General features: G+C 46.6%; 1 pseudogene; it reads right to left on the reverse strand.

The window, feature by feature from the left end:
- Nucleotides 1-885: 885 nt before the first annotated feature.
- Nucleotides 886-1465, reverse strand: LOC100960251 (annotated as a pseudogene).
- Nucleotides 1466-7968: the final 6503 nt, after the last annotated feature.

Here is a 7968-nt window from a genome sequence, read left to right on the forward strand (position 1 = left end):
AGATGTTTTGCTGAGGGCATCTCAAATCATTTTTTTTAATAACAGCTTTACCGAGCTATGACATTCCGTAAAGTTTGTCCTTTTAGAAAGTGCCACTCAGTGATTGTTAGACTTCATCACCGCTGTCTAATTTCAGAATAGTTTCCTCAAAATACAACCTAGATCCATTAGCACTCGCTTCTCATTCCTCCCGTCCCCTGGCTCCCGGCAACCACTAGGCTCCTTCCTTTCTCTATGGATTTGCCTGCTCTGAACATTTCACATGTTTGGAGTCATACGATTAGCTGCCTTAGTGTCTGGCTTCTTAATTTAGCTTTCCATGATCATCCACATTGGAGCATGTATTCGTACTTCATTCCTTTTTAGGGGGGAGTAATATTCTATCATACGTATATACCACATTTTATTCATTCATCTGTTGCTGGAGAGTTGGGTTGTTTCTGCTTTTTTGGCGATTAGGCACAATGTTCCTGCAAAGATGTCAGTACAAGTTTTGTGTCAACATGTTTTTCAGTTCTGTTGGTTATACCCCTAGGAGTAAAATTGCTGGGTCATTTTTTTTTTTTTTTTGGCCGGGGCTGGGTTTGAACCCACCACCTCCGGCATCTGGGGCCGGTGCCCTACTCGTTTGAGCCACAGGCACCACCTGCTGGGTCATATGTTAACTCTGTGTTCAGTCCTCTGAGGATCACAAGACTCTTTTCCAACGTGGCTTCTCCAGCAGTGTGTGAGGGTCCCAGTCTCTCCATGTCCTCACCAATGCTTATTATTGTGTCATATTTATTTATTTACTTATTTATCTTAGAGCAATGGACACCTTTATTACATGTGCTAAGACAAGAGACAGGAGGAATTATTTGCCTTTCTGGGCCTTGATTTCCTGAGCTAGGACTCCAGCTCCTTGCCTTCCAGCACATAGCCATCTGCTCGGCCACACTGGCCTGGTCTTGATGCAAGGCACGCCAGAAGCTTGCCCCGCTGGAACTGCTGCTCCAGAAGACTGCTTATTTTGGCATTCTTTCTCCTTTCATATTTCTTCTGAATTTTTTGATCTTTTTTGTTTAAAATCTCTTCTTCCTCAGGAGTCAGCTTGGCCCCCTGCTTGCTGCCCGGGACAGTGCACCGTGGGACTGGTACCACTGTCGCTGTGGCGTGCTGTCAGTAAGCACCATGCGGTTCTTCACCAAGGTCTTGGGGCGAACCAGCTTGTTATTGGGTGCGTTGTAGATGACAGCAATGATCCTTGTTCTCCTAGGACAACACTCTGAGCCCCAGGAGAAGTGGCCCCAGCTCAGGGCACGGTATTTCTTGTTAGCTCCCCGCAGGTGACTGTGTGTATGTGGTGGGGGCCAGTCTTAGTGTTGGCAGTGGGGCACCCCAACTCATACTTCCGCTTCTTGTGCTAGCCCTTTCTCTTGCCCCTGGTTTTGTGGGGCTTGTGCCAGTTGTCACGAGAGATGCCCATCACTCAGCGCTGGCTGGAAAGAGCTATGTCCTCTTTAAATAGAGGTAGTTTTGTTTTTCTTTTCTCCAATCTGGGTGCCATTATTCACTTTTCTTGTCTGATTGCTGTGGCCACACCCTTTAGCACAACCTTGAATACAAGTGTTGAGAGTGGACATCCTTGTCTAATTCCTGACAAGAAACTATTCAGTATTTCACACTAAGTACGGTATCAGTCGTGGGATTTTTTATAGATACCTGTGTCAGGGAGGAGGAAGTCCCCTTCTATTCCTAGATTGTTGAGTGTTTTTATGATGGAAAAGTATTGGATTTTGCTAAATGTGTTTTGTGTCAACTGAGATGATCATATGGTTTTTGTTCTTTATTCAATTAATAGGGTGTACATAGTACCGCACTGATTTTTGTGTGTTAAACCAACTCTCCATTTCTGGAATATATTTCACTTGGCCATGGGGTATGACCTTTTTATATGTTGTTGGATTCAGTTTGTTGGTATTTTGTTGAGGACAGTTTGCTTCTATGCGTAAGGGATGTTGCTTGGTAATTTTTTTGTGTGTGACATCTTTGTCTTGTTTTAGTTTAGTTTACTGGCCTTGTAGAATGAAGTGGGAAGTGGTCACTCCTCTTCTGCTTTTTGGAAGAGCTTATGAAGGCTTATGGTTAATTCCTCCTCGTGTACTCATTCATGAAGCCATCTGGCCCTGGGCTCCTCCTCACGTGAAGGTTTTTCAGATTTTTTTTCTTTTTAACTAATTCAATTTCTTTTTACTTGTTATAGGTCTATTTGGGTATTCTAGTTCTTCCTGACTTGGATACTTCTTGGAAATAGGTAGGTTGAAAGTCAGTTTGTCAAATAAAATAAGGAGAGAATTGCTCTTCCCTTTTGAAATGACTGCTGCTGACAGTGTTGGGCTGACTGTGCAGTTTTTTGGGGGGTGGAACTACAGAATGTGAACCCCTGCTTTTCAGAGCCTGACTTTATGCTGATCAGCTGTCAGTGTCTCTGAATCCCACTTTCTCCATCTGCAAAATGGGCTTAATCACATCGTGCACAAAGGGTGTTGAAGGGATAAGGTGAGACATCTGTCACACACTGAAGATCCTTAATAATGATTATGTGTTTGCTGTAGTCATACTAGGTGCTGGATACCCTCCTGGAGACTAGGGATTCAGAGGTGTGCAAAACCAAGGACTGTGGTGGTTCTGTTCTAATGGGGGAGAAATCAAAATAAACACACGTATGGAAAGGGTTTCAGGAGTCTCTGCCTGATTTTAAGCCAACTGAGCAAAGGACATAGCAGATAGGTACAGCTCTGATGTGAGATTTATCATGATCTGAGCAGGGTTGGAGGATCTGACTGGCTTAAAGCCAAGTGGGCTCACCTGAGCTCTCCCTCCTTCCATTCTATTTCCTGGGACAGTCTCTTGAGGGGCAGTTTGGATTTGTAGAGCAGGACTTTTTCTGAGATTTGGTGTTTGACATTAAGAGACTTTAAGCAAATTAACAAATCCCACTCAGGAAACCTAGACCCAGGGCTCCCACCCACCAATCAGGTCACTTGCTCTGCGGATAGGCTGGGACAATGGTCAGGAGTGTTCATCAGTGAGGGTCTCTTCTCACTGAGACAGGGGGAGTTGGGATGTGTCTCTGCTGTGTCCAGTTCACAGAACGCTGTGTTAGATGATGACAGGGAAGTGGGGACACCTGAAGTCATGACTGGAGGGGGCCCTTCTAAGGAGGCGATATTTGGGCAGAGGCCTGAGTGATATGAATGAGCCAGTCATGCAAAGATCTGGGGCAGAAGGGTGTCCCAGGGACAAGCGATTGCCCATCGGAATGTTTAAAGAGCAGAAGTGGCACTTTCTGCCTCTCTCTCTCCCTTCCTCTCTCTATGCAGTCTTTCTAAACCTCATGCAGACTCCATCTTCCTTAGAGCCCCGCTGGGGATGGGAGAAGCAAAACAGGCTGTGCTTTCCAGCCTGCGGCTCCTGAAAGACAAAGTCTCTGAGCTTCCACTGTCTATCAGTACGAAGAGCTTTAGAGGCATTTATGGTCACCTCTTGGCTGAGGTGAAGTAGGATTAGTCTGAAAAACTATTTGCCTTCCAGACAGTTTTCTTTTGGGTTTATTTAGTGGCTAGAATCAATCTCTGCAACAGGGAACCGCTGGCTTTGTAAATGAGATCAAGGCTTGTATTTAAGCTTTGTCTGGTGAGTTACATGCTAGTCAGGGGCAGATATTAACATATACAGTGACTCTCTGAGGGTGTCTGGGCATTGCCCTGGGAGGAGGCTGCCATGCCACAGCCCTGTGGTCACATAGCGTGGCCTCTGAGGTCATGAGATGTGGCTCAACCTTGGCCTTCAAAGAGAGATGGCGAGTTTCCAGCACCGGTCATGGTCCTCGTGTTTCTTCCCTCAACCTTCTGGGGCTTCCTACATGGCTGTCTCAGCCAGGTGGAGGGGTCAGGCAGTGGCCTGCAGGGTGAGAAGGTCAGTTTCTGGGATACCCATCAGGTCTTGGGTAACCAGACAAAGACTCATTTTCTTTGGAGAGAGGATCTTACCTGTGATAGGACAGATTAGCTTGAAGATTTATGGAGACACAGCTACCTTCCCGGTGTCAGAACTTTAGATGTTGGGTGGATATTGATGGAGACTTGGTCTTCATCCAAGTTGGTTTTTTTTTTTTTTTTTTTTCAGTTTTTGACCAGTGCTGGGTTTGAACCTGCCACCTCCAGTATATGGGGCCAGCGCCCTACTCCTTTGAGCCACAGGTGCTGCCCCACATTGGTGTTTTTAGTGTTAGGCTCAGGACCTAGCCTCACTGAAGGGTGGCAGCAGATCGGAGCTTGTCATCTCCATGGGGCATCTCCTGTAGGGTGGTTCTTCCCAGGGAGACCCACAGTGACGCCCCCTACATGCAAGTTTCAGCATCTGGGCTTAGTTGATATAGAACAGGACTGTTAGGTTGAACTGAATGACATTTTCTAACATCTTCAGATGGCCTGGACCACGGATAGGTTCCACTGTCAGGTGAGCTACATGGGACTTTGTAGGTGCCACTGCCTTGCTGTGTGACCTCAGGTGAGTTGTTGCCCTCTCTGGGCCTCACTTTCTACCTCTTGGATTCCTCAAGAATGTGCTTTTTTTCTTCTAGGCAGAAGGATCGTATTCTTCTCTTTTCTCCCTGCCTTGGGCTGAACACCTAGAAGCATCTCAATAAATACATAATTGAGTGATGAATGAATAATTGAAAGACAATGTGATGACTTGTTATTCTATTTTATAAGCTGTGCCTTTTCTGCAGCCCCTGGATAAAGATTTGTGGCTTATAAATCTCACCTGAGACTTGTACTTGAGGCTAACCCCTCACTTTCCCACAGGAAACCCACACTTTACTAATTTACTAATCTGGTGACCCAGATCTCAAATCTGAACCTCTTTCTTTCTACCTGGGATTCCTTCGACAAAGCACCACCCTTCAGCTGCAGGTGTAGGCAGGCAGGTGGACGCTTGGAATAACCTGTGTTCAAAGCACATTCAGGTATCTACCCACGATGGGACCTAGGTCAAGGTTTTCAGTCTCTTTAAGCCAATTTCCTCCTCTGTAAGGTGCTAGGGTGATAATGGGTCCACCTCACTGGGGTTGGGGGACAGGCGTGGATACGCATGCAGGCCATTACTAGCCACCCCTCTGTCTGCCACTCTTTCCTTGATTTCCCTCCTCCCACCCCAATCTCCCAGTTAAGAAGGAGGAGACAGAACTCTGGGTGCTGGGTGTGGTCAGTGAAGGAACTGATCTCAGAACCTCCAGCAAACAAAGCCTTAGTGTTCCCGGGGGAGCGCCCCTCTGCCGCCTCCTCACTGAGGGAAGTAGGAATGGGGCGGGACCGAAGTGTTTTCCCAGCACTGCTCAGTCACATCTCCCACCCATCTGGCCTGCTCCCTGGAAAGGAAGAAAAGACCAGCTGAGGGAGAAGGGAGGGCTTCGGAGGTGAATACCTGAACTTGAGAATATTTGAGTCAGAAACTTCTTGCAAAATCTTGTCAGGGCTTCCAGCTAACAGGTCCCCTGTTCCTAAACCCCTATGGAAGTCCCCTGCTCTGATCCCACATACACCATGCCCCCCTATATGTGTAGCCATAATTGATTTTGCTAGTTTTATGGAAAGGTTCATTCTAGATGGGTCCCTTTCCTCCATCACTGGTGCTGGGACTCCTGGCTGCCTGGGGCTTTCTGAAGTCACTCCACCCCCCAGAGAAAAATATGGTTTCTCAGCTGAACAGCGTCAGAGCTGGCTGCTACCTTTCCCCTGGACGTGAGAGTCTATTACACCTGTTCTGACTGTCCTTTTGCAGAAGAGCCTAGCTTTGTTTTTCTGGAATTTTCTATCTACCTTCCCCCAGCATGCACTTTTCCATTGCTTAGCCTTCCACTCAGTCTCCTCCACTTCACCCCTTTCCAGACTTCTCTGTCTGCTTTTAAGGCCAAAGTCAAGCCTGGCTCCCCCAGGAAGCCTTTGACTGGACGACTTGCTTACACCGTTAATTCAGATGTATGGGTGTGTACACCAGCAATGGATGGTCTAGTTTTGTAACTAGTCCCTTCCTTAAGAAGCTTTTCCAGGTCAGAGTGCTTTTTCCATCTATTGTAACTTAGGGTTCACCTTCCCGCTTTCTTATCATGCTCTGCAACTATTTAATTTAGTCATTTACTTATTTATTCGATCTCACCTGCACAGAAAAGGACCTGACTCTCCCCTTTGTGAACATAGTGTCTGGTGCTGACCAGGTGCCAAATAGATGTTTGTCGAATGAATGAATGAATGAATGTTCACCATTATTGATGAATGAATGAATGAATGTTCACCATTATTGATGAATGAATGAATGAATGCTCACCATTATTCCATCTAGACACAAAGGGCTAGTGACCTACATTCTTCATGGCACTTCTAGGCGATCACTATCCTTTCCATATGTGATAATGCCACCAACTCTATCTGTCATGATGCAACAAGTCATCCACAGTATTGGCTAGTGGGGTGAAGTTGGCATGCAGGTGCAGGCTAATTAATTCTACCAGCTAGGGAAGCTTGCAGCTTGCTGTCATATTGAGCTTTGGGGTAGAGTTTTGTTAGTGCATCTTCTGGAGGTTAGTTCAGTACAGTTTGGGGAAAGAGTAAGTCTGTCCTCTTGCAAAAGCACTGATTATGGCTCAGCACCCGTAGCACAGTGGTTATGGCGTCAGCCACATACACTGAAGCTGGCGGGTTCGAACCCAGCCCGGGCCAGCTAAACAACAGTGACAACTGCAACAAAAAAATGGCCGGGCATTGTGGCAGGAGCCTGTAGTCCCAGCTACTTGGGAGACTGAGGCAAGAGGATTGCTTGATCCCAGGAGTTTGAGGTTGCGGTGAGCTGTGACGGCATAGCACTCTACTGAGGGCAACATGAAAAAAGAAAAACAAAAAAGCACTTTTTTTTGTCTCAAAAAGAAAGAAAAAAAAGCGCTGATTACCTGCATGCGTTTTGTTAGCAATGTAACCATGTCAGTCAAATTAAACCAGACAATGTCAATGGAGAGGCTTTAATAAGGGGATTGGGGGGGAAAAAGCAAGTATAGGATATACTCCGTGATCCCAGGGCGCTTAAAATGTATGAGAGGAGCCAGTCAAATAGTGAGGGTGCATGTTCATAATGTTGAATAAATGGAGAAGACTCCACTGGAAGGGAAGTTCTGAAAAGAGAGTATTGTCAGGCTGGGGTGGCAGGGAAGACCATCCTGACCATCCCGGAGAAGCCTGAAGGGCATGCCCAGCACAAGGCAGGACAGGAGGAGGCACTCAACAAGGACCAGACTAGCAAAGTCTGAAGAGCATTCCTGCCAGACGGAATGGTGTGAGCCATGGTGGTGGGAGGTGATAAAGACCTGGGCTCAAGGACTGGGAAGAATGGAATTGTGGAAATATAAGACATTTCAAAGCATGAGTCAGAAAGACTCAGCAAGGTGGAAGGGATAGAACAAGGAATAAAACAAGTTTCTGAGCTCTTAGCCCTGATGTCTGAAAAAGTCTTAGAGAATTGTAGGCATGAACAAAGGATTAGAACGATCGATTTGTGGTCGGTGTCTTATTTTGGATTCTTCTTGAGGCAGAGCAGCATTCATGCGTGATTGAGCTTTGGAAGCACAAAGAGAGTGAACCGGGAGGGGGAGAAGTCCATGAACGGCAGGTGAATGAGAGGCTATGCTGCGGGCACACAGGGCTGAGGCTCCCTGGGAACACTCTAAGCCACTGGATAAAATAAACTTCAGAATCCCCAAAGGATGGAAGGGATGGACTGTTTATCCCTTGGCTCCCTTCCTTTACTGCTTGAGGGTTATTCTTAGGGGGATGAAACCCCTGGCACTTCTGAGATGCTCCTGCAACGGGCTGAAAAAGCCCCAGGAGCAGCAAGAAAAAGAAAAGAAATAAAACAACAAGGCAGGAAGAGGTCGCT

Source organism: Otolemur garnettii, unplaced genomic scaffold (genome assembly GCF_000181295.1).
Source record: "Otolemur garnettii isolate 467f Iridium unplaced genomic scaffold, OtoGar3 scaffold00018, whole genome shotgun sequence".
Lineage (NCBI taxonomy): Eukaryota > Metazoa > Chordata > Mammalia > Primates > Galagidae > Otolemur > Otolemur garnettii.